The 27396-nt window shown below is 39.1% G+C and overlaps 1 protein-coding gene across 1 annotated transcript in view; it reads left to right on the top strand.

Moving 5' to 3' along the window:
• The first annotated feature begins 2910 nt into the window (after positions 1–2910).
• LOC134817627 (armadillo segment polarity protein-like) overlaps positions 2911–27396 on the top strand; it is an 80596-nt gene continuing 56110 nt past the window's right edge. Inside the window, exon 1 of the mRNA XM_063826864.1 lies at positions 2911–2947. The gene's annotated coding sequence lies outside the window, so the exon portion shown is untranslated. The remainder of the gene's footprint in view (positions 2948–27396) is intronic.

The following is a 27396-nucleotide window of genomic DNA, read 5'->3' as shown; positions in this document are numbered from 1 at the left end:
CTACTAGTAGGTCCGCTTAAGAGCCGGCTAGTGACCGGTTAGTAGCCGGTTAGTAGTAGCCACTTGGTGGTTACTAGCCGGTTAGTAGCCGGTGAGTAGCCGGCTAGTGACCGCTTTCTAAGTGCCGGCTAGTAGCCGGTTTGGAACCGGCTACTAGTAGGTCTGCTTTAGAGCTCGGCTAATAGCCGGCTAGTGACCGGTTAGTAGCCGGTTAGTAGCCACTTGGTGGTTACTAGCCGGTTAGTAGCCGGTTAGTAGCCGGCGAGTGACCGCTTTTCAAGTGCCGGCTAGTAGCCGGTTTAGAACCGGCTACTAATAGGTCTGCTTTAGAGCCGGCTAGTGACCGGTTAGTAGCCGGTTAGTAGCCACTTGGTGGTTACTAGCCGGTTAGTAGCCGGTTAGTAGCCGGCTAGTGACCACTTTTCAAGTGCCGGTTAGTAGCCGGTTGTTAATGTGAAGTTGAGGAGCTGTTATTACAAAAGTGGCTACTAGCCGGCTAGTAGCCGGCTAGTAGCCGGTGTTCATATGGTACTGTGCAGGGACGTTGCATAGACGTTGCATAGACGTTGCATAGACTGACCGTGCAGGGAGTGTGCATAGAGTGTTCATTGTGCAGGGACGTTGCATAGACGTTGCATAGACGGTTCTTTTGTTGTTGCACGGACGTTGCATAGACGTTGCATAGACTGTCCGGAGCTAAACGACCAACTTCCCTCTAATCGCCACCTTCAGATAGTAGAAGTGATTCAGAGGAAATGTGACGAATATACTCCTGACAATGGTTATTTTAGCAGCAAGGTACTGCAGAAGGGTCAGCCGCCAGAAGGGACCTGAACTTAAAGTGCTTGAGGATGATGGAGAAAGTAATGAGGCTGAAGACTTGAGTATGAAAAAAATGGGCCAAGGAATGAAAACCTTTGGTGGTTTCATAATAGCAAAATGAATAAACATTTAGTATTTTTGTCTTTTGATGCCAGTTTAACATTTAAGTTAAAACGGTACGATCATAACAGTAGTAAGCCGTAAGGATTAGCAAATTAAAAAAGTACAACAATAGATCTAGATTACAATGTACTTATAGTTGTAGATAATCATAATGCATCAAATCAGCGGTTAAATCCAAAAGGAGATTCATTACCATCATGAATGTGTTTAAACCAAAAAGACAGTAAATAGTTGAGGTTGAAACGTGAGAAAAATAAGGAAGTGGGTAAAATTTCAGATGCTGGAGTTAAGATTGGGTTAAGCCTAGGAGCTTTCTCGATGCTGAGCAGTACTCTCCAATGGTGGCAGTGATAAAATCATCTACCCTCTCTAACTACTCCACAATGGAATTTCCAACTCTATATCGTGATTGTTACTGAGCTCATGATACTGATAACCTTGAAGCTTGAGTACTGTTTACTTCTGACACCATGTAATGACTGCTTGAGTGGGTAATAAAACACGTAGCCGTTTCTTGAGAACTAGATCAAATCATAAAGGGACCTATAGAACAATCAATAGGTTAGTACATATAAATAATCAATATAATATAATACTGCAACACAGATGCTGGAGTTAAGATTGGGTTAAGCCTAGGAGAAGGGTTAGGGTTGGGGTCATAGTACTAGTACTATAAGTACCCTCTAGTAACCCTCTACTAGAGGGTTACTGTAAAGTGCCAGAGTTCCGGTTAGGGCTTTGATTTGCCCGTCAGAGCTATATAGAGATTTAAACTTAGTCACGTGATAGTCCAGTGTGTTTTGATTTATCATCATCTTCTGCTGCAATTGATATATAATATTGTTTTATGTTTCAACTCCAAAATAGTGTACAGTGCTGTTTTTGTATACAGGGTGTCCCAAAAAAGACGCCCCAGTGAAAAACCCTCCTAATTTCCTCAATTTTCCTTTAATGGTACTCATCTCTTAATATGTTTACATTAAGGGTTGGGAGAATTGTTTGTGACTTCTGAAAACTTAAGCAAACTATTTTAAGTCCTCGATCATTTTAAAAATGTCAAACATTGTCCGAAATAGTCCTCAAATTATAAGCTCGTCCACCATGCGGAGCGCTGAGCCAAAAGGAAAACCCTTTTGTCATGAATTTGATTGCAAACTGTTCCTTTTTGTCTCATCTAACTCCTGAATAGTACACCTCAGTTGATGCAAAAAGTCCCAATAGGTGCTCACGAATGGTTATTTTCCCAGCAGGCCTGAAAGTGAAACCCAAAAATAGACTACAGCCACAGGCCGAGTTTGCATAAATTATCCAATATATATAATTATATATATTTTTTTCTATTTTTAATGCTTTAATGGTCCCACATGTTCCTTGGTAAGTGTATTGACAGATTAAGGTAGCCAAAAATTTAAAAGAATATAAAAATAAGGTAAAATTACTCCGTTAAAGGCAAAAAAAAGGTGTGGCCCGAAAATGCACCCAAAACTGAAACATGCTGGACCATATTATATCTGTATATCACCAGATTAATAACAAAGTCAAGGGTAGCAGAAAAAATTAAACATGATGAACTGCAGAAAAGGACAACGTTGAAAAGAAATTCGAGGTCATGTTATTTAATTTTATGCGCTCGAAAAAAATTCAATTCCGATTACATCATTTCTGCATCTTTATTTGATCGCGGAAAAAAGGTTTGACGCATTGCATTACTAATACTTAAGGTATTATCTGGGGATCCCATGCTCAGTGTTTATAAACATTAAACACATCTAAGATATGGCGGAGTGACAGGCTGAGCGCCACCCAGTATGAGTAACTATAAATATAATATAATTAGATTGACAATGACAACGTCCTTCCAGATCGTTGCTCTGCAACCATCTTCGATGCGAAGCAAGAATGCTAGTTTGCGGGGCGCGTCGAAGTCCTCCAAAATATAATGTACAGTTTTATTTGGTAAGTTTTAATACTTTCAACACTACTATATAACAAATAATTTGAGGTATCGAATTATTACAAAACAGTTGTTTAGTTTTTTTAAGAACTGACAATTTGTCATTTGTCCCTTCGGTCCTTGATCTTTTAGCAGGGTTTATAACATGGAAAAGATGGAGTTGGACTTGGAAAAGATGAAGGAACAACTGAAAAAGATAAACTGCACGGCAATGTCTTTTAAAGGTAAGAAAGATGAGAATGATAAAAAGATTAAGATAACTGTTCAATCAGCGCTATTTGAGGACGTTCTACCTGGATTTGCCAAAAAAGATATGTTTGTCGTTATCCAGGATTTGTACACTTTCTCCAAGAATGCTCTTCAACTAACACAAACAGTTTTAGGAACAAAACAAGCCACAACTACTACTAAACAGGAATCACCAGATTTCAAGGAAATTATAAAGACACAGCTCAAAGAGGTACTAGCAGAAGTACTCCCTACAATTCTACCAGATTTATTGAATACAGTGGTAGCAACACTGCCCAAAGAAAAGAAAACACAAGAAGAAACTAAGCTTGCAGAAAAACACACACTCACAGTGGAGAAGACTCAAACGGAAGAACCCATTACTAAAGATGAGGAAAAGGAAATGAAAGGTTCCCTTAAAGTCAACCCAGTGAAGAACTATAAAGTGTCCGGAAATACTGCAACCTTCAAGTTTGTTACCAAGGATCAACTTAAGAAAGCTGAAACAGTATTTAAAAGTCAAGAGAAATACAAGGTATCGTCAAAGTCCGAACCAGGAAAGAAATTGGACCCTAAACTGTCTATTCGGAATATTCCTTCTGATATCACAAACAAGGAGGCACTGCTAGAGAAACTTTTGGAAAAGAATGAAATACTGAAGTCCTCATCTGAAAAAGACGATGCGGTTAAAGTGGTTTTCTTCGATGATAAAGAGAAAACGGCTGTCATCCGTGTCAGTGCAGCAGTACGTGAGTCAATCAGACAAAACAGAGACTATGTTCATATTGACCTTAGGGAACACCATGTTACAGACCGAATTCATGTCATCCAATGTTATCATTGCCAGGAATTTGGTCACATGGCCAACTCCATGTACTGTAAAGCCAAAGATAAAGACCCAACATGTTTCTTCTGTGCAGGAAACCACAAGTCAAAAGACTGTAGAAGCAAGAGTGAAAATATTGTCACAAAGATAAAGTGCTCTAACTGCGCCAAGAGTAGTAAACACTCTGAGAAGAACTCAGCAAAGACCCACAAAGCCTCTGACAACCTATGTCCCTCGTATGTAAGAGAACGGATTGGAATCATGAATAGGACAGCAGGATGTGAGAATTCAAAAAACTGGTACGTACAGAAGACAAAGGAGACCAAACTACGCCTAGGAAGAGTTTAAGGATTGGAACGTTCAATGTAAGATCCTTAGTGAACAAAACAGTCGGAGTCTTAGAGCATCTTCAAGAAGTTGACTGTGACATCTGTTTTGTACAAGAAACTTTCTTTCGTGATGGAAACACAGCTAAGATAATGGAGATCAAAGAACTCGGTTGGAATATACTTTCGGATCCACGAAAACATAGAGGAGGAGGAGGTATAGCTATGCTATTTCGTGATGTGCTCCAATTAAAATGTAATAGCAAAGTCACGAAGTACAAATCCTTCCAAGTGATGGAATCACTGCTACAATCTCAACAAGATATTGTGAGACTTGTGAACTTGTATCAGCCTCCTTATACCAAGAACGCTCGGTACACGGAGTGTGCCTTTCTAGAAGAATTCGAAGACTACCTTAAAGACCTCACAGTCAAACCTGGTTTTCCTATCATCGCTGGAGATTTCAACTTTCACATGGAAAAACCTGAAGAACACTACCCAAAGAAACTCTACCAACTCCTGGAGGAGTATGACCTTCATCAACACGTTCCTCTTGAGCCAACCCATGACCAAGGTGGAACCCTAGATCTTGTAGTGACTAATAGATCCTTCAAGGAAAAACTGACTTCATTTGAAATCCGTCCCTCAAGAACCAAATCTGACCACTTCCTTGTCCTCTTCGATGCAGACATCAAGACAAAGACTAAAGAAGACGTTAAATTCATGAACTACAGAAACTTTAATTTAATTGATACAGAACAGTTTAAAGAAGATATTTTAATTTCAAAACTGACAAACTTCCCTAAAGACATGTCCCCAAATGATGCTGTCGTCCTTTACAACACTGTGCTTACTCAATTAATGGATAAACACTGTCCCTACATAAAAAAGAGGATTACTAAGAAGCCAATGCCCTGGTTAGACCTGGAACTTCGTATTCTCAGAAGAAAGAGAAGAACTGCTGAACGTGCGCGGAGAAAAGATAAAGTAGATTATATAGACAGTACAAGATCTGAGTACCTGAGATCTGATTATGTTAAGCTAAGAAATGAGTTTTCCCGACTAGAGTTTGTCAAAAGATGTGCTCACCACAAAACCTCTCTTAGGTCCTCTTCGGGGGATACTAAAGCGTTGTACAGAAAAGTCAACAGGCTTTTAGGAAATGACACCCAAAACCTTCCAAATTACAAGGATCCTGTAAAACTGTCAGAAGATTTCAAAGATTTCTTCGCTGAAAAGGTTGCGACCATCAGACAAGCCATTGAGAAGGAAGAAAAGATTCTGACAAAGACAAAGACAAAGACAAAGACAAAGACAAAGACAAAGACAAAGACAAAGACAAAGACAAAGACAAGACAAAGACAAAGACAAAGACAAAGACAAAGACAAAGACAAAGACAAAGACAAAGACAAAGACAAAGACAAAGACAAAGACAAAGACAAAGACAAAGACAAAGACAAAGACAAAGACAAAGACAAAGACAAAGACAAAGACAAAGACAAAGACAAAGACAAAGACAAAGACAAAGACAAAGACAAAGACAAAGACAAAGACAAAGACAAAGACAAAGACAAAGACAAAGACAAAGACAAAGACAAAGACAAAGACAAAGACAAAGACAAAGACAAAGACAAAGACAAAGACAAAGACAAAGACAAAGACAAAGACAAAGACAAAGACAAAGACAAAGACAAAGACAAAGACAAAGACAAAGACAAAGACAAAGACAAAGACAAAGACAAAGACAAAGACAAAGACAAAGACAAAGACAAAGACAAAGACAAAGACAAAGACAAAGACAAAGACAAAGACAAAGACAAAGACAAAGACAAAGACAAAGACAAAGACAAAGACAAAGACAAAGACAAAGACAAAGACAAAGACAAAGACAAAGACAAAGACAAAGACAAAGACAAAGACAAAGACAAAGACAAAGACAAAGACAAAGACAAAGACAAAGACAAAGACAAAGACAAAGACAAAGACAAAGACAAAGACAAAGACAAAGACAAAGACAAAGACAAAGACAAAGACAAAGACAAAGACAAAGACAAAGACAAAGACAAAGACAAAGACAAAGACAAAGACAAAGACAAAGACAAAGACAAAGACAAAGACAAAGACAAAGACAAAGACAAAGACAAAGACAAAGACAAAGACAAAGACAAAGACAAAGACAAAGACAAAGACAAAGACAAAGACAAAGACAAAGACAAAGACAAAGACAAAGACAAAGACAAAGATCATGTTCTTGATAAAGACTGCATCTTTGATAATTTCTCTGAGATAACAGCTGATGAACTCAAAGACCTGGTATCAAAGATGTCCAACAAGTTCTGCTGCTTGGATCCGATCCCAGCATTTCTCTTTAAAAACTGTGTTGATGAACTAACGCCTTTTTTACTCCACGTCTTGAACTCATCCTTGAAGACTGGAGTCTTTCCCTCGGATATGAAGAAAGCTGTCATTAAGCCGACTTTGAAAAAGGAAAATGCTGATGTTGATATTCTCAGTAACTATCGACCAGTCTCTAACCTCTCTGCCTTCTCTAAGATCCTAGAGAGAATTGTACTAAACCAGCTCAATGTCCATCTTACGAATCATAGCCTTTACTCAGAAGTCCAATCTGGATACCGCCCTAATCACAGCTGTGAAACATTACTTGTAAGAATGTGTGATGATCTTAACAAAGAAATTGAAGCTGGGAATGTTGTCATAGTTGTACTTCTTGACTTAAGTGCAGCATTTGATACCATTGACCACACAGTCTTATTGGAAAAGCTTATGAAAGACTATGGAATTACTGGAAGTGCGCTGCAATGGATAAAGTCCTACCTTGAGAAAAGACATTTCTGTGTCAAGATTGATGATACTCTTTCTTCTTTCTTGGAGCTTTTGTTTGGAGTTCCCCAGGGATCACTCTTGGGGCCTATTCTTTTCATCCTCTATATCAAAGCTCTCCAGAAAATTGCGGCCAAATATGGTCTTGATATACAGCTCTATGCAGATGATTCTCAACTGTACATCTCATTTCAACCAAACCGTGTGGTACAGTTCACTGATGTCCAAGACAGAACAAACAAATGTCTCGCAGAGATAAAAGCATGGATGGTGAAGAATTACATGAAACTGAATGAAAGTAAGACAGAACTATTGGTGTTAGGAAAGAGCCATGTTCTAAAAAAGTGTGAACTCAGTGTCAGACTACAATTTGGAAGCACTGAAATTCTACCTACGGAGTGCAAAGGAGACAGCTGGAAGAGTCTGGGTGTCAAATTTGATGAAACTTTAAATATGGAAAGACAGATCAATAATGTCAAAAGGAAATGTAGCTGGACAATGATGAACCTAAGAACTATTGGTCGTTACCTGGATGAAGGCATTAAATTGATGTTGGTGAAACAACTGGTTATATCTAAGTTAGATTACTGTAATTCTCTATACATGAATCTACCCAAGACCAGACTAAACAAACTTAGATCCACCCTTAATGGGGCAGTTCGTTTCATCTATAACATAGAAGACAGAACCACGGACTTGGTTCCCTTCTATAAGAAGGCCCACATACTCCCTATAGACCAACGAATATTCTTTAAAGTTTGTCTATTAACCCACAAATCAGTTCACGGTACTGCACCTGATTACCTCAAAGCACTACTGGATTTGGATGTAGCGGATAAATAACTCTCAAACACCATGACCATGACCAGGTCGAAGAGACCTGGTGACCATCTCATGCTCAAGGTTCCAAAGAATAAAAAGTCCAAAGTTGATGACGGACGTTTCTCAAGCCATGCACCGATTGCATGGAACTCTCTTCCACTGATGTTGAGATGTATTACTGATACCAACTGCTTCAAGCGAATGTTAAAGAACCATTTATATAATCAGTTTTGATGTTTTTTCTTTCCATTTGTCTTCATTTTGCAAGACACCTTGGCTTTTATCTCTTACCGCACTCCATTTTAGGTCTAAGTTCTCTAACTTTCTTTGTCACTGTACTAACCTTTATTATACCTACATGTATTGTATGGTCTCTGCTTCTTTTTAGTTTAGTGTGGTTTAAAATAAAAGATGTTTTAATTTTTTTCTTGGTCTTATATTAATATTACGTTATACTCTTGTTCATTTTTACACATTTGCTCACATCACTCACAGTCAGCCGCTCTGACATGGTTAACCACCTTCCTTGTGTTGTTGGTTAATCATATGAGCGGGATATAAATACCTCATTTCATTTCATTTCATTTCATTTCATTTCATTTCATTTCATTTCATTTCATTTCATTTCATTTCATTTCATTTCATTTCATTTCATTTCATTTCATTTCATTTCATTTCATTTCATTTCATTTCATTTCATTTCATTTCATTTCATTTCATTTCATTTCATTTCATTTCATTTCATTTCATTTCATTTCATTTCATTTCATTTCATTTCATTTCATTTCATTTCATTTCATTTCATTTCATTTCATTTCATTTCATTTCATTTCATTTCATTTCATTTCATTTCATTTCATTTCATTTCATTTCATTTCATTTCATTTCATTTCAAGGTTTTATTCGGCATAATCAAACAAATAAGTAAAGGATCCAGCTGTTTTTCTTGTTAAATAAGAGTTATTGCAGAGATCGGTATTTTTTCTTTTGTCAATTTGTGATGGCCCTATATGGTATGTAACTGCACATTGTTTGCACCACCCATATCTTTTTTCCGTTCTATTTTCTATTCACTTAGATGAATCATTTTGTAGTAAATAAATTGAGTTATTGGAATTAAGTAAAAATGTACTTTGATTTTTAAAATAACACCAATTTCGCGGACGATGGGTAACTGCAGCAGCCAAAATAAAACGGACGTTTGAATTCGAAGATTCAATAGATTTGTCACTTTCCAGTACAAAACATTTCGAATCTGCGTTTGTTATCTCGTAACGATATCTAATTCTAATGTATCTTTTGTTAATCGTCAGATGTTTGATACTGATGTATGTGATCAGAAAGGAGTAAATATTTGAGAGTGAGCCAACTATGGTATTAGCACGTCAAATAAAGTACAATTACAATCTACATGATAATGATATAAACTATAAGGATGCAACACTTTTTTAAATTTTCCTCGTTTATTTGACCCGTCTAGTCTCCAGTACAAATTCTTTGTTTCTCGCAGTATCAGTTGTGTTATATGTAATCACCGAGTACAGTAAAATCTCTTTATACCGTGTTTCTCTTATATAGATCCTTGGTATATAAGCATGAAGCAACATTTGACAGAGCATAGTGTGGAGTGAGCTATCAGCTATGTGCCCATCCTTGGAGAACCCGGTGGATGTCCTTGCTGTACGGCAGTGTTAAACAAGGAACTGAAACCGCGCCGAGGGGTTCCGTTCAGGCCCTTCACACTTTGTTTCTGTCTAGTTCTAATGTACCGTCACAATAGTGACTTTAATATACTGTTAACCATGCCTCTTCTTTCCCCCTATAATACTTGGTTGATTAGCCTGTGTTTTGATATTTAGCGAAAGTAATGTGATTTTTCAGTACTCACATCGCATTTGGTGGTAATGTGAGTACATATTGAGCTGTATTCCATTTCCATCGCTATAATACGACACAATTCGTCTATGCAAATTGCAAGGTCCCTGGTAGTAATGGGGTATGTGAGACAGGTTATTTGAGAGGCTTCAAAAAAGCAGAAATCTTACATATTTATTTATAATTGGGAGTATACGGCATACACGTCTTTATCGTGCGATTTTAACAAAGCTGAATGGGATTCCATAGCTTGAACTGACCAAATATGGTATTTCCAAATATTGTTCCAACCAACCTTCTAATCTAAAAATTTAACGGATTAAACGTCTGAAACGTCCAAAATAAAAATAATTCCACGTCATAACTTATGCATTTTTATCAAGATTTGACAGAAAATTACAGTGAAGTTTTGACATTTAGTTATGTGTTTTCTACAAAAGACCCTTGTTAGCAGTTACTGATACTTGAGCTTATTCTCAATTAATATTTACAAACAAACTAAAACGAAGCACGTATAGATTAATCTATTTAGGCAAATGATTAGGCATAATATAAATATAATATTATCATGATCGATCAGTCGCATCTCCCATTTTAAACATCATACACAGTACCACACGAAAAAATTTTAACGACTTCAAAACTAACTTTTAAAATAAAAGGGCTGGCTGCTAATTATCAAAAATTAAATTGGGTGCCGCGTGTTTTACTTTATGTTATAATATGATAATGAGTCTTATTAAAACAAGTGTATGTGTGCGGGATTTATGTTAGTCGTAAATTTTATTGATATATTTTATGCATGAATGAATACGTGACATTTATGATATTTATCTACTATTGCATTACTTTAGTTTTAGTTTTAGTTAAGATATTATATTGTATTCTAATAAACCAGTTTTGTAAATAGTCTTTTGAACCACCGGCACCTTCTGGTCCAACAACAACAAGATTAGACTTGGGCGTTGTTTTTAACTATCCCTTGTTTAGAACCTAAAATTAATTACAAATTGAGTTTTGACTTTTGATGAACTTTCTTTGTAACCGACGATTCTGCTTTAAAATGACTTAAAACCCTTCCCACTCCCTCGTTCATGTGCTTTGTGCTATTCACGTATTGATTAGGTTTGTTTGCCACCCAATAGTCTTAGTAGTCCTGATTTGATAGGTATAATGATAAAAAACAGTAATAGTGTACCTAGTAACCCTAGTAACCCTAGTAACCCTAGTAACCCTAGTAACCCTAGTAACCCTAGTAACCCTAATTCTAGTGATCTTTGTACATCCTTCCAGTAACTAGAACTGTTAAAAACACATCGCTCTTTACCCTTTAAAGAGATACGATGCCAATTCAACAATTTCGAAACAAGTAACAACCAAATCAGCTACAGTCTGGAAATTGGCACCATCAATTTCCTGATCTAGACCTTGAAGTTTCACAGATCAATGAAGAGAATCAGGGGTACTGCGATAGTTTTCCATCGATCCGACACTATATACCTTAATTCCCAAAAATTTGGGCGACAAAAAATTTGAGCGGGCCTCTCGCCCAAATTTTTTGCAGACCAAATTAATTGCATAAATCTTTTCCGTCTGCTAAATTTTTTGCTAACCAAACTTTTGACATTTGGCCTGTGGCCCTGAAATCTATAGAAAGATGGCTTTTTCTTCATATCCAAGTGAAATAATATTTGAAATTTTAGTTTTCTAATCTGTTCATTCATGGCTTGACCAAGTAAAAAGGCTTATATTTTAAATGAATAGAAATAACTGGAATAGCTAACAGCTCTACTAATAAAACAAATGGCTAGAGGTACGGATAGATAGAGATTTAAACAAGATCTGCAAACGGATTATCATCCACCGTAAAGTCTGATCTACAAGCATCAGTTATACCCGACTTCTCAAAGCCTTTCCTTATGTCATCTGGCCTCCCTTTTAAATATACAAAAAGTTCGTTGATCCAACGAGCGTGTACTTCACGGATCACGGTCAAGCGGGTATCAATTTTCACATTGTCTGATGAAACTCCTCCATTGAGCTGACACACTTTGTTTTTCGCGTACCAATCTTCGTACTTATTGCGCATGAATTTCTTAGCCAGTCCATTGATAGATATGTCCAGGGGCTGTAGATGATGGGTCATATTAGCTGGAACTTTCTGTAGGATGCAGTTGTTGGCTGTCATCAGATCTTTTAGTCATTTAGTGTCTGTGTGTGTTGGGCCCGAAACACATCTGATATCAGTAGCGCTTTCTGCTCAGGTTTGTTGATGGAGGCTCGAACTGATTCTATGTGGGTAAGAAGGATTTTCTCAAAGAACTGGACACTGGTCAGGGTATTAGACCAATGGTTGTGGGTATGGGTAACATGGAAGCTGGATGGGAATTTGAATTTGGGCTCACAACGCTTTGTTTTACCCTGATAGATTATCTGAACAGGCAAGAATTCTCCCGACAACGTAACAGCAAAGTTACCCGTTATCTGTCTCTTATCCTTAGTCCCACTGACACCGATAACTTTAGCGCCTTTCGGTGCCAAGGTGTTGCTACTGACAGAAACGTAAGTTAGAGGAGTCTGGTCGTGATTAATTACCAATGAATCTGGTATGCTGTGATCCTTGACCAGCGGATGAATCTCCCGTTGAAAGCTAAGTTTGATCTCTTTGAGCATACCCTCGGGTACAGGAAGCTTCGCAGTTGTTGCTCTACGTCTGACGAGTTTAGGGCGGGTTTTCTGATAGTGGTAAAGAATCTGTCTCACATGACGGTACTCTATACTGTCCCTATCCAACAAATCTGGAAAACGAGCTTCCAAAGCCCCGACGATGATTCCCCGGATCACACTTGCACTTTCATTGTATATCTATCATTTTGTACTGTGCCATCATCACTGTATTTTTTAGTAGTTACTGGGCAGATCGTAAATTTCATAATGTGAAACAACTCAGAGTCAGACTACCACCTACATGCTTAAAATTGAAAGCAAAATGACTGGAATAATAAGGAATAATAATGAACTAAGGCAAATATCTAACAGAAATTTTAGTGGAAAATCGTTCATTTTTCGAAGAATTTGTGCCCAAATTTTCGGTCGCCCAAATGAGTTCAAATTTTCTGCCCAAATTTTTCGGGCTCAAATAAATTGTGCTCAATATAATGGCACACAAATTTTTGGGAACTAAGGTACATCCCACCTTGTAAACCTGTATTTGCGTAAGCTTTAGAGTTAATACATACTGCATACTGCATAGTATCACACTGTGTCGAAGAGAAAAGGATACTTGACGAATCCGCAGTTCCGTGAAGCCCCACACAATTCTCAAATTCCGGAGATGGCGGATGTATAATATCTACAGCATGACGATGAGGCGCAGCTATAAGCTATATGAGAGAGAGAGAGAGAGCATTTTTACTGTTGGAATGCCTTTACCATGTAGGTACTGTAGCACTTGCAGGTGTAAGTATAGAGTGAACTGGTGAGCACTCAATCACTAATACGCGGGACACAGCACATTGGTAAACTTCAGGATAAGCAGCGTTGTTTGGCCGGTCACGTGACCCTGCCACTTCTACCAGGCGACCAATCAGCGTCCACCTGTTCTCTCCCTCAGCCAATCATATCCGCTGAATTGCCCACGTGCTCGCGCGTGACCTGTCAGAAAATGCACGTGGCCAAGATTTGCTCTTCCTGCTTAGTATTATTATACAGGTTATAGGTTTAAATATACTAATAAACGTTACAGTACATCGTTACGTGATACTGTCGTGTTAGGTGACTTGAACCCCCTGCTAACTTGCTAGTTTTTCACCGACTTTCCTTCTCGGTAATCCACACTGGTCTCCGCGGGTACTCTGTATCCTTTATATACTATCCAGACCTGGTAAACTTTTATAGCCTCGATAGTCTAATTCGGAGGTCTCTATAGCGCAGTTGTACGGTTCTACTGACTATTCCTACTCATATTCCTCACAATTAGTAGCCCTTTTCTTGGAAAATGTTTTTCTTTTTATAGGGCCGTGGCTATAAGTCATGGTATTTTTTTTTTTCTACTCCGTTTATAGCTATTAACTAAGAGCTATAGTAAGGATTGAATCGTTCTTATTGTTCGCTATCGACTTTCCATAGGAATCGTTATCTTTACTTATCAATCATTTGTTTATTTTATCATATTTTCAAATTAACTCCGACTTGTGATGTGAATTTGTTAAAACACTTCAGACTCTGAAATCAACATTAAAAGTGATTAAAACTGCGCAAATCAGATTTGATTTCAGCGTAGTACACACGAAAGATTTAATTAGTATTACCGGAACGTTTTTTTATCTGGAGAATATTTTGTTTCCCAAAAGTTATTGCACTTGTGCCATGAGTACGTTTCACAGTTTTCAGGATATAACAGAAGTCTCCTTCAAACTTGTCAGCCACGTCAAATTTGCCATACTGTTTCCATCGGTTCTAGCGTTTTTGTCAGTGACAACACCAGTCAACATTAAAACATCACCATTCTGTGGTGATATTATTGGTGACTGCTCGAAAGTATTGGTGCTTAAACATGAAATGATTTAGTAAAAAGTAATGACACAGCTTTTGCCGGCATCATCGGAGACCATTGTTGACATTTATTTTAGTAACCATAGTAACCACAGTAACCGTTATTTAACCAGTTGGATGAAGCCTCAAGCCAATGCACATTGTACACCCACTGACCCACTACTCTAGCTTTGACGATTGGGATTGAGGCGATCAGATATCTGAAGTTCTGGCCCTTCTACCGAATACCAAAAATTTGCGAAAATAAGCGATCGCCTTTACACACCATTAAGTTTATGGCACGGTCCACCTGTACAGTGTACAACATGGTTTACAATAAATCTTTCATGCCAAAATCGCGTTATAGAAGGGAAATACTGTATATAATAAGAAAATAAATCTCCGTCATAACCACTATGAGTATGAAAAGATCCTTAGCTCCAGGAGAATAAGTTATAGGTAAGTGCTTCGAACACGTCATCTGTAGAGCAAACCACAACACATGTGATTTCCAAAATATGTATTTGAGTACATGTTTTGTCTCTTACAGCTGTTGTTCTCCATTGTACTTTTGGATACTTTTAATTTAGCAACACTACGGACTATTGAGCAAAGAGCAAAATTTTTTCATGAACAATCAACACATCCGTATTAACCTAACTGACTTAAATCCTTCGTTCTTGACGCCAAACATTCACCGTGAAATTCTCCCAAGCCAATTAAATTAAAAAGGGAGATAAATATTTTGTGATTATGATAATTGATAAGCTGCACTTGTGCAGCAATTTGGCTGGCAACGGCGTGAGCGTTTTGGTCGCTATTATACCTTTTGAGCTGCTAGAAGTGCACTTTTGAAATTGTACACAATAAGCAGTACAATACGTGACAATTTGCGTCACACATGTTGCTCTATACTAGTATTAGTAAGATATAATCATAATGTTTCAGTAAAATTATGATTTATATTGTAAAATATAAATTTAATTTGCCACGTTGATATCACTGTTGAATTTATAAGTTTGGTTTGTGGATACAAACTTATCAATTGCTTTTGATTCCGATTACCGCTATTCGTTTAGACATTTTCAGTCGTTCTTGTTTAAAAATAGATTTGAAGATCAGATAATTAAAAACGCGGTGAAATGAAGTTTCTTGGCGGTGAAACGTAGTATTTTGGGGGTAAATTGTGATATTCAAAATTTCGGAGGTGCCAAAGATTTACTGTCAAACTACATGACCTCCCAAATTCACACCTTTTTAACTCCACCTACTCAAACCCTCTGACTACCACGAAACACGATCCGTTTCTTACCTCGAGAATCATTACCAAATTAGCAATTGATTCTCGCATCTCTTAACAACCTGACCACAAGTAAGAATGAGAAGGAGGAGTAGCACAAAGGGTAGTTGAGAGCGCCCCCGCTACCCCTGCTAGCAGGGGGGCGGCACCTTAGGGGGGGCGGCATTTTTCTGATTTCGCTCTGGTGAGGAGGAGTAGCACAAAGGGTAGTTGAGAGCGCCCCCGCTACCCCTGCTAGCAGGGGGGCGGCACCTTAGGGGGGCGGCATTTTTCTGATTTCGCTCTGGTGAGGAGGAGTAGCACAAAGGGTAGTTGAGAGCGCGGTTAATTGCGCACTTGTCGTCAGTTGGAGTATTAGTAATTGTTCAAAGAAGACGGGCGTTACGCGGAAGCAGCACCTGTCACTATAGTTCTCTCTCCTCGTCAGGACATGACTGTTTCAAGACAACAGGAGATTAATTGGGCCGTGAAATCGTTGGTAAATTATCTTTCCTTTTTTTTTCAGGAAAAATATCCGCATATACGAGCGTGTTTGGGCGGTATAATGATGGCATTGTGGGTGGTCTGTACTCTGCAGCACCCATGATTACAGCGGGAAGTCTACTCACTTATCTTTACAAGCTGATAAGGACAGGTTGTTGTCCTTGTTGTTGTCCTTGTTGCTGATATCTCGAATGTGTCGATTTGATCGTGTCATCATGTGCTCGACGTGATACTTTTAAATTGGGATTTCTGCACCAGTCATGACTCATGAGATCTTATCAGGGAGTAACATTCGAGGTACAATGTCTTCCACACACATGCCCAGGCTGTAAGAAAGAAGGCTTTCTCAGCGAGAAGAACAAATGGAACAAAACATTCCTTGTTAAACTTAGAATGAATTTGAGATTGAAATCCAATGAGTAGGCTTTTCTTGAGCCAGCACCCGCAAATGAAGGAGTGAGAGACAGGTGACATCTTGTATGATTTCTGGATAAAGGGTCTGCACACAAGTTGACGAATGCTTTTTTCCAGATATGGCTTGAAACCACTGGAAAACAGGACCACAGTCAATGGAAGTAGAACAAAGACAACTGCAAGTACAGAAGTAAGGCAAGATAGAGCGACTCAAGGGCAGCAAATCAAATGCAGCACTCTGGTGAATGAGCGGCCAGAGTGATTGTCCAATTGGTTAAATAAAACAGTGAACATGCTTTGATCTATCGATCTTAATGAGGTAGCGATACCATTGTGAGAGTACTGTGAAAATAGGGCGGCAATCGATTGTTAAAGGAACTACAAAATCTGCTACTGGACAATTTCTGTTATACTCCCACGTGATTGGTGACACGTGTTCGAAATCCGGCCACCTGATTGGTCCTTTCGTGTAACCAAGTGGGTTTACATCTCGCACAGTTGTTGGTTTTGCTCAATCCACAAAGATGTGCCTCTTTGAGAAGTTCTTTTGATCTTTGTTACTTTTCCTTGTCTGTGTGTGCTATTATATCTATGCTTTATGTACAAAGCATTCCTAAGCAGTATCACAATTATTTACTGTTATTTAGAGCAAATTATTTACAAAAGTAGGCTTGATTACTACCATTTTGCATAAAGCATCATGGCAGAGTGCCCGATTTGTTGCCGGGACAGTTGCAGTGTAAATGATTAACGGGTCAATGTGGGTGAATAAAAAGGGATGTTTAAAAACTTTAAAACATTATAGTGCCTCACTGAATTATGGTAATCCCTTTCTGTCTATTCACCTTGTCTAGTAGGATTACAGTTGCTGGTCAGTGGGCTTCCACCAGTTTAGCTAACTGTCATTATACACTGATAAGTGATAGGGGAAAAGGGGTAGGATTTGGCTTCCAAAACCCCTCAAACACCTTTATGATTCAACCCATTTCCCACGAAGATATCGCGGATATTGTAGAGGTATTAGATATGAAGTGCTAATGACGAGGGGCTGGGTGTGATCCATGATAGTTAATTTCTGACCCAATAGATCACCTTAATCTTCAGACTCATTAGATTAGAATTTTGACGCTCCCAATTACTTTTCTCGCACTCCCAAACAACAACCCTCAGATAAGGTTTCGTCCGAGCAGACCGGTCAGAAAATTAGTGCAACCAGTGGCGAAGGGTGTGGACAGTGGAAAGAGGGAGAGTGTAGTTAGAATTCTTAATTACATCGCACACTCACACGCGTACAGAGGACTTGTCTGATGGGCGAGATAAGTGTCACATTACAAGTTACATGGACCTGTCACGTGCCACACGACAGTGCGTCACGTGGGTTGCTCAGCGACCAATGGGAACCCATGCCGCCGCGCGGCGCTATCTCAGCTCTGACTTGAAGCCTGGTCTGTTGTGTGATTGGTCGTTATGTTTGATCACGTGATTCTCACCAACCAATCAGATTGTTGCGTACTAGAGTCTGACCCGGGTCGCTGCATTACCGCTCACAATGGACCCTGCATAGATCATTGATTTTAAAATTCGTTCAAGCGTCTAATTTCCTTTCTTGTATTGTTTGTTACGGAAGTTGTTCCTTGTTCCGGCCCCTTGAAAACAATACAATATCGATTGTTTTCAGGGTCTGATCTGTTGCCGGAACTCTCGCTTGTACTCATCTTGTCACGTGACCTTGCTGTCTGGAATATACCTGTGGGACAGAGAGGGCCCAGGAGGGGAGGGTAGTAGGGCAGACCAAGTGGTTATTGTACTCTAGCTGACCACGTGCAATCAACATCGCCCCGTTTCCTAGGTCTGACCTTTAGCTAACTGTCTGTCTATGTGGCACAACACACACTGTACTGCCTTATTTTCAGTTAACTCCTGTACGTGTAACTTTCTAGCACGATAATTATTATTCGTCTACTTTGGATTTATTTGCCACAACTAAAAGCTAATCTAAACGACTCATGGCTTGAGTTAATATGCGTTGTTACTAAAGTTTATGTGTTTAACACAGTAAAATGTAGTTATGTGGCGACACTGCTCGCCAATTACGGTTCCTCAAGAGTGGATCTTGTACATGTGGATTGTTTGTGAGGGATCACGCAGTATAATCGATCGTTAAATCCCCGCGTTCATATTAATTAGAGGAGAATATTCATTGGATTACCCAGCTCAGAGACCCTCAGAGACCCTCGCAGAGACCCTGCTTACCCAGCTCAGAGACCCTGCTTACAGAGCTCAGAGACCCTCAGAGACCCTGCTTACAGAGCTCAGAGACCCTCAGAGACCCTGCTTACAGAGCTCAGAGACCCTCAGAGACCCTGCTTACAGAGCTCAGAGACCCTGCTTACAGAGCTCAGAGACCCTCAGAGACCCTCGCAGAGACCCTGCTTACAGAGCTCAGAGACCCTGCTTACAGAGCTCAGAGACCCTCAGAGACCCTGCTTACAGAGCTCAGAGACCCTCAGAGACCCTGCTTACAGAGCTCAGAGACCCTCAGAGACCCTGCTCACAGAGCTCAGAGACCCTCAGAGACCCTGCTTACAGAGCTCAGAGACCCTCAGAGACCCTGCTTACAGAGCTCAGAGACCCTCAGAGACCCTGCTTACAGAGCTCAGAGACCCTCAGAGACCCTGCTTACAGAGCTCAGAGACCCTCAGAGACCCTGCTTACAGAGCTCAGAGACCCTCAGAGACCCTGCTTACAGAGCTCAGAGACCCTCAGAGACCCTGCTTACAGAGCTCAGAGACCCTCAGAGACCCTGCTTACAGAGCTCAGAGACCCTCAGAGACCCTCAGAGACCCTCAGAGACCCTCAGAGACCCTGCTTACAGAGCTCAGAGACCCTCAGAGACCCTCAGAGACCCTGCTTACAGGGCTCAGAGACCCTGCTTACAGAGCTCAGAGACCCTGCTTACAGAGCTCAGAGACCCTCAGAGACCCTGCTTACAGAGCTCAGAGACCCTGCTTACAGAGCTCAGAGACCCTCAGAGACCCTGCTTACAGAGCTCAGAGACCCTCAGAGACCCTGCTTACCCAGCTCTGAGACCCTCAGAGACCCTCAGAGACCCTGCTTACCCAGCTCAGAGCCCCTCGCAGAGACCCTGCTATAAGACCCTGTAATAACCCGTTAGCTGACTTGGTCGGCATTTACATTACGTAACCCTGATCCTCACACTACCTCACAGTTTCGTAACCAGCTGATCTCCTCCGTTCTACTTCCTTCCTTCGTCTGCTCCCCTCCTTCATTAACCCCCTGATAAGAAGGGGCCGGTGTCTGAAGAGTGTATGACGACAGACCGACTCAACCGTAGAGTAGGAGAGGGGGAATGTGTGCCAGGTGTGAAGATGAGAATATTCATACGATACCCGGCCGTACCACGTATGGGGGGCTTGTATAATGTTGTTTCATTTTATCTTCTCTATTTTCTCGGGATTCAGATGGTGCGTTTGTGTGTGTGGGGGGCTCTCTCTCTCTGCTCCGCTTCTTTCTGTGGCAATTCGCTTTGTATTCTGAGTTCATTTTGTCGTAATTGATATATTTTACTTTCTGCGAGGTGAATGAGTCGTGCCAGTATATTACTTGTGTTCTTCTGCAGAACTTCGTTATCATGAATTGTTGAAACTGCAACTTGTGGAGAAAGGTAGGTTTGAGTTCAGCTCATTTCAACAGTTTAATACTCATGAGGGCATTTTAATTTGATACGTCGAGATACTTAGCATAACTAAACATGATGTACTGCAGAACTATGATATCCTGTTAAAATAAATCTTATCTGAGAAATAACGTCAGAAATATAAAGAGCGAACCTTGTTTCCGGCAAAACCAGTATTTTAAGTTCCCCTTTCAAACTATCATACAATTGGATTTGATCAGTTTTGTGAACGTATCGTGCGATGAGCTGTTGACAGAAGGAACGGAATTAGTGTCCGTTCTTTCCGTTTGTTTTGCGAGTAAAATATACGTATCATCATGTTTTGTGCAGAATTAGGTCGGTTGCTAATTATCAAAGGTTTATTTTTGTCGGCATAATGACCCAAACTTTTTCCCGTCAACTCCTTTATAAAACCCTTCCCGACCCCTTAACAAGACCGGAGTTCAGGACAAACACCTACCTATACCTCCCTCTGCATCTGATCGTGTCGCTCTAAAATTAAACCGTCTACTATGTGTAATACTAACTCCGAGTTAGTTCCCATACTTTCTAGACAAAGAGCCAGGTTGCCATGACAAAGAGCCAGGTTCCCATGACGGCGGGTAGCTACGTCTCCGCACAGCGGGTAGTTGTGTCGCCAAATGGTCTACAATCTGCCACTGACCTTATTCAATAGGTTTGATTCTAAATCTCCGCTAATCCAATTGCGGTGGATTTAGTACACTATATTATATCGCGTATCGATGGTTAGTGAGTCACAGGCAGCAAAAGCTCACCACTCACCGTGCACCAATCCCGAGAGTGTGACTCAATTACGTCTACTATCTCAAGCCTCAGTAACTTGTCCGCTAACACACCGTCCTTACAATTGTCATTATTAGCAACAATAACAGCTAGCTGAGTTGGCTGGAGATAGTCACACTGCTTTGGATGTGCTCTCGTGCTCCTAGCTTACTGTGGGAGTAGAAATTTGTAGCTTAACAAATAATATTATTACAGTATGAGTCAGATGGGCAGTTCCATGTAGGGGTTAAGGTGTTTATTAGTCCAATCAGAAAACTCCGAATCTCACCAATTGGCCAATCACCGAGTGTTTCTAGATGAAGCTATTGAACTTTAGGCTCTAATGAGAAATAAGGTAGCAACATTGCAGTGTGTTTAATTGCTGTAACTTTTTATTCTACAAGACGGTATTAGATCACACGAACTTGACCTTAATTCAAGCCCAACTCCAGTCATAACTCTACAGTCTACAATGATAACTACTCTTTTAGAACTAGCGATAACTATAGTGATAACTACTCTTTTAGAACTAGCGATAACTATAGTGATAACTACTCTTTTAGAACTAGCGATAACTATAGTGATAACTACTCTTTTAGAACTAGCGATAACTATAGTGATAACTACTCTTTTAGAACTAGCGATAACTATAATGATAACTACTCTTTTAGAACTAGCGATAACTATAGTGATAACTACTCTTTTAGAACTAGCGATAACTATAGTGATAACTACTCTTTTAGAACTAGCGATAACTATAGTGATAACTACTCTTTTAGAACTAGCGATAACTAAATTGATAACTCTTATAGAAGATATCCTTTCAACTCCAGTCATAACTCTACAGTGATAACTACTCTTTTAGAACTAGCGATAACTATAATGATAACTACTCTTTTAGAACTAGCGATAACTATAGTGATAACTACTCTTTTAGAACTAGCGATAACTATAGTGATAACTACTCTTTTAGAACTAGCGATAACTATAGTGATAACTACTCTTTTAGAACTAGCGATAACTATAATGATAACTACTCTTTTAGAACTAGCGATAACTATAGTGATAACTACTCTTTTAGAACTAGCGATAACTATAGTGATAACTACTCTTTTAGAACTAGCGATAACTATAATGATAACTACTCTTTTAGAACTAGCGATAACTATAGTGATAACTACTCTTTTAGAACTAGCGATAACTATAGTGATAACTACTCTTTTAGAACTAGCGATAACTAAATTGATAACTCTTATAGAAGATATCCTTTCAACTCCAGTCATAACTCTACAGTGATAACTACTCTTTTAGAACTAGCGATAACTACAGTGATAACTACTCTTTTAGAACTAGCGATAACTATAGTGATAACTACTCTTTTAGAACTAGCGATAACTATAGTGATAACTACTCTTTTAGAACTAGCGATAACTATAGTGATAACTACTCTTTTAGAACTAGCGATAACTATAGTGATAACTACTCTTTTAGAACTAGCGATAACTACAGTGATAACTACTCTTTTAGAACTAGCGATAACTATAGTGATAACTACTCTTTTAGAACTAGCGATAACTATAGTGATAACTACTCTTTTAGAACTAGCGATAACTAAATTGATAACTCTTATAGAAGATATCCTTTCAACTCCAGTCATAACTCTACAGTGATAACTACTCTTTTAGAACTAGCGATAACTACAGTGATAACTACTCTTTTAGAACTAGCGATAACTATAGTGATAACTACTCTTTTAGAACTAGCGATAACTATAGTGATAACTACTCTTTTAGAACTAGCGATAACTATAGTGATAACTACTCTTTTAGAACTAGCGATAACTAAATTGATAACTCTTATAGAAGATATCCTTTCAACTCCAGTCATAACTCTACAGTGATAACTACTCTTTTAGAACTAGCGATAACTACAGTGATAACTACTCTTTTAGAACTAGCGATAACTATAGTGATAACTACTCTTTTAGAACTAGCGATAACTATAGTGATAACTACTCTTTTAGAACTAGCGATAACTATAGTGATAACTACTCTTTTAGAACTAGCGATAACTATAGTGATAACTACTCTTTTAGAACTAGCGATAACTATAGTGATAACTACTCTTCTAGAACTAGCGATAACTATAGTGATAACTACTCTTTTAGAACTAGCGATAACTATAGTGATAACTACTCTTTTAGAACTAGCGATAACTATAGTGATAACTACTCTTTTAGAACTAGCGATAACTATAGTGATAACTCTTCTAGAACTAGCGAAAACTAAATTGATAACTCTTATAGAAGATATCCTTTCAACTCCAGTCATAACTCTACAGTGATAACTACTCTTTTAGAACTAGTGATAACTACAGTGATAACTACTCTTTTAGAACTAGCGATAACTATAGTGATAACTACTCTTCTAGAAGATATCGTTTCATCCTCAGCTGGGGAATGTTCACACTCCCCTGCATATTATGCTGTAAATCTAACTGTGTGCGTTTCAGTCGTAATTATATAGTTCTTTACTATCCTTCAACCGGACACATGTCCGTATAGTTTCATAATAAATACTCACAAATCCCTGCAATTAGGCTTTATGCTGCATTGAAGCTGGTATTTAGTACTGGCGCTTTACGCTTCACTGGATACTGGTATATTATAAAACTTTAGAACTTTAGTAGAACGTGTTCCTGCCCTGACGATGTGGGTTCCTTGAAGTCTATCTGGTGTAGTGCCTCAGGTTGTGGAGCTACTCTGCTCCTGGCACGACAACCTATCCAACACAATGTAGTATCTTTATCGCATTGTATCTGTGCGCTGCTCACATAGTAGCTCTTATAGTTTGTTAGTGTCTATTTGATCGTCTAGACTGTTAGTGTGGACTGCAATTATCGCTGAGAACAGTGTACACTTGTATAGCTACATCCTCTCTCTCTCTCTCTCTCTCCTACTTGATACGCACTGTCAGCTCACCATCCCTGTCTAGTCGCTTGTTCTTCTATTTACTCTTTACTGATCTGTTACTTGCTCTTGTAAGATACCACCACTCTTCTCTAGTAGTGTTCATACTTGCTCTTCTTTAAGTATACGTCAAACCGTTTGTTGTCCCTCACTGCTATTACTGTTACTGTCTGGTGTGTACACAAAGTGCCACTTCTTAAACTTCTACCTCCCCCCTCCCCCCCTGTCTCGTGTATACACAAAGTGCCACTTCTTAAACTTCTACCCCCCCCCCTCCGCTAGTCTGTACTAGCACTGAACAAACTCAGTTGCCGACGGTGTTTGTGCGTTTTCCGAGAATTTCCACCCAGTGTCCAGTACCGGGATTATCTCTAACGTTGTAAGTTGAGCTGTTTCAACTTGCTCTTCAACTTTAAATATTTCTACATTTGTTCAAAGCTTACAACATGTGTTGACGTCAGTCTCAGGTTCCCAGCCTCATTCATAGTAATTGCTTAGTCAAAGGAAATTCTCGTTAGGTTATTCAACATTTTCCACTCTCGGGTTGAGTTAAACATTTGGCTGTGTATTGTATGGTCTCTGCACTGGACTGTAAGAGAGTGTAGAACCTTTCAGACACCTAAATTCAATGCGTTTATTCTTGTGTCATTGTGTAAACATGTGTGTAGTGTTTACTGTGTATGTCTAGATAGTTGGGTAGAGACTTGTAACCGTAACGGAGATTGTGCTTGAATTGTCAGCTCACAGACGGAGTCCCCATTTCAATGCGGCTACTCTGACGACTCACCGTTAGGCTACACATCTTGTCAGACTTGTCTTTGTTTTCTGCTACTTTCAGCTTTCTATCTGTTCTTTAATTTAACTCTTTAAGTTGTTGTTAAATCTTAGCTAGACCACCCTGGATATTCGTACCTAAATGCTGGATATACAGTATACACACCTCAGTGTATTTACATTACACCAGTGCCACTAGTTGGTGGATCTAAAGGTGACACTTTATTACCCCTACGCAGTGTACAGATACAGTGTAACTAGCGTTTTTATGGCTTCAATATTATGGTGTGGTAATTATTTTATGCCATGTTTTCATAATGCTCTCAGAAATTTATGATGTTGACAGTTCGCCTGAGCCCAGTTCGTACAGTTCCAACCTTGCTCCATGTACTTTAACTTCTTCTTTTTTGTTACGCGTAACATCAGGGCATATAGACCGAGTCTTTATCGTCACGAATTTCGTGGTCGACTTACTAACTTTCAAGTTGAAATCGTGGAGTAAGGTGTCTAATATATAATATTTAAAATTCAATAATCTTTGTAGTTGTTTAAAATAAACCAAATTGATGTCTCAATTCCCGCCTTGTTTGGTCTAAGTATTCACATCGCGCGGCACAAAAGATTTCAGACAAATAAAAGGTCTACAACAATCAACATAAGGTCATAACTAAATAGTCGTTTTAACCTGGCTACGACGTAATTAAACATGATACTCCGATATTAAACTTGATATAGAGTAGGAGAATCGAGTGAATACCTGGGAATACCTGGGAATACCTGGGATATCTCAATTCTAACTGACCGGTTCTTTCAGTGCCAAAAAGGATTTCGCGAGTATTTTGCCCAAAATTCGCGATACCGCGATTTTTAACAGACTATACATTAAACTATACATAAAATTTGTCGCAGATAATGGGGAAAACCGCGATTCCGTACATGCCGCGATTTCCTTTTGTCCCTGTTTCAGTGCACTAGTAGGGTATCTGACAGTCTACCCTCATTGCTTTTACATGCTGAATTACTACACACCGGTCTAACTCAACTAGTCCACATTCCGCTTACAGGATTAGTTCAATTAATTGTATTGATGAAATTATTCGTTATTGCTAACAATCTTGAGTTTTGACAGTGGATTATTGTAATATTGTATTAGATCGTGGAAAAGGTGGCCTCTTGTACCTTTACCCACCAGCTTGACCACTAAGTTTAACTACCAGTAAAGTGACGTATCTTACTAGGTAAGATGGCGCAGTAGTAGTTACTCTAGTTTAAGATACGCTCCAGTGACCAGCATTAATGATATGCTGAGCTATTCGGAGACCTGAATAGAGAGGAGATGAGAGGGGGGTCACTGCTGTTTTAGCCATTGTTTTCATCCAAATTACGCGGTTACTTGCATAAACGGTGAACCATACGAAGTATTGAAAGTTAACATCGTCATTTAATCGAGGCAGTCGCTGTCGCCATTACTGTCACTGGAACTGCGCTATTTAAACAACCAAAATAGCAATTATCCCCCCTCTATTTGGAGACCTAAATGATGGAACAATTTACAAGGTATAACCATTGCCGGCCTCGCTTCTTGTGACCAGCAACTGTAAACTAGTCCGGTAAAATAGTTTAGCGTACCCAATTTAGACCTCAACAGTCGGGTTAGTATGGGTTGCAAGAGGTTGTAGAGCAAGGGAACACTAATGTAGCTGCCAGGGAAGTTGTTGTAACGTTTGGGTAAGTTGTTGTAACGTTTGGGTAATAAGTTGTTGTAACGTTCCAGGTACTGTGGCATTTTAACAGCCTGTTTGCCGTATGGTTAGTGAGAGTGGGGTTGTTAAGTAGGCTAGTATAATCGCTCGTTGTTACTGTTTCTTGCCAAGGCCTCTCCGTTCTCGGCTCAATTTCCGCAGACCTTGGCTCAATAGACTTTCGGAACTTGTACGTCAACGTAATACTTCTGTGATTCGTTATTTGTTTGATATTTCGGCCCGGCTCAGAGAATTCAACTATTAGTGATGTTGCTTAGGTTTTTCATGACGTTGTTTGGATTGTTGTTTCTGTTACCGGAAAAGGGGTTCTGCAGATTCTACATTTCCTTCCGAATTAGCAACGTTACTAAGATTAAATAGTGAGTAATTGCAGCATTCAACATCTGTCATGTTTTACAGAGTCTAGCTCAATGTGTAATACTGGATATGATATGATATTATCAATTTACTGCTGATTTGTTCTACGTAACGGTAACATCTCATCGTATATAACATTTTCCTTGTCTAATGTCTATTTCAATTCTCCTATTTACATATTGTACTCATCTTACATGATGACACATGAGAGGAGTTTTGTTCATAAGATTCCAATAAGTTCTCTGCTTTATTAACTTGAAGGTGATATAAACGAAACTCAATAATATTGATTTATAGTCTTGGAGAAATATAAAACCATAATCTTTTTGTATTTTAACTTATCCCTCAATTTAATATAAGGTACGCAGTACACACGGAATTTATTTCTTATCAAATCCATTCTTCACCAAAACACAGACTCAAAACACAGACTCAAAACACAGACTCAAAACACAGACTCAAAACACAGACTCAAAACACAGACTCAAAACACAGACTCAAAACAC

This window comes from Bolinopsis microptera, chromosome 6 (genome assembly GCF_026151205.1).
Source record: "Bolinopsis microptera isolate Bmic1 chromosome 6, MBARI_Bmic_1.0, whole genome shotgun sequence".
Classification (NCBI taxonomy): Eukaryota; Metazoa; Ctenophora; class Tentaculata; order Lobata; family Bolinopsidae; genus Bolinopsis; species Bolinopsis microptera.
Note: the sequence above shows the minus strand (reverse complement) of the source record. Positions and strands in the feature narration are given on the sequence as shown.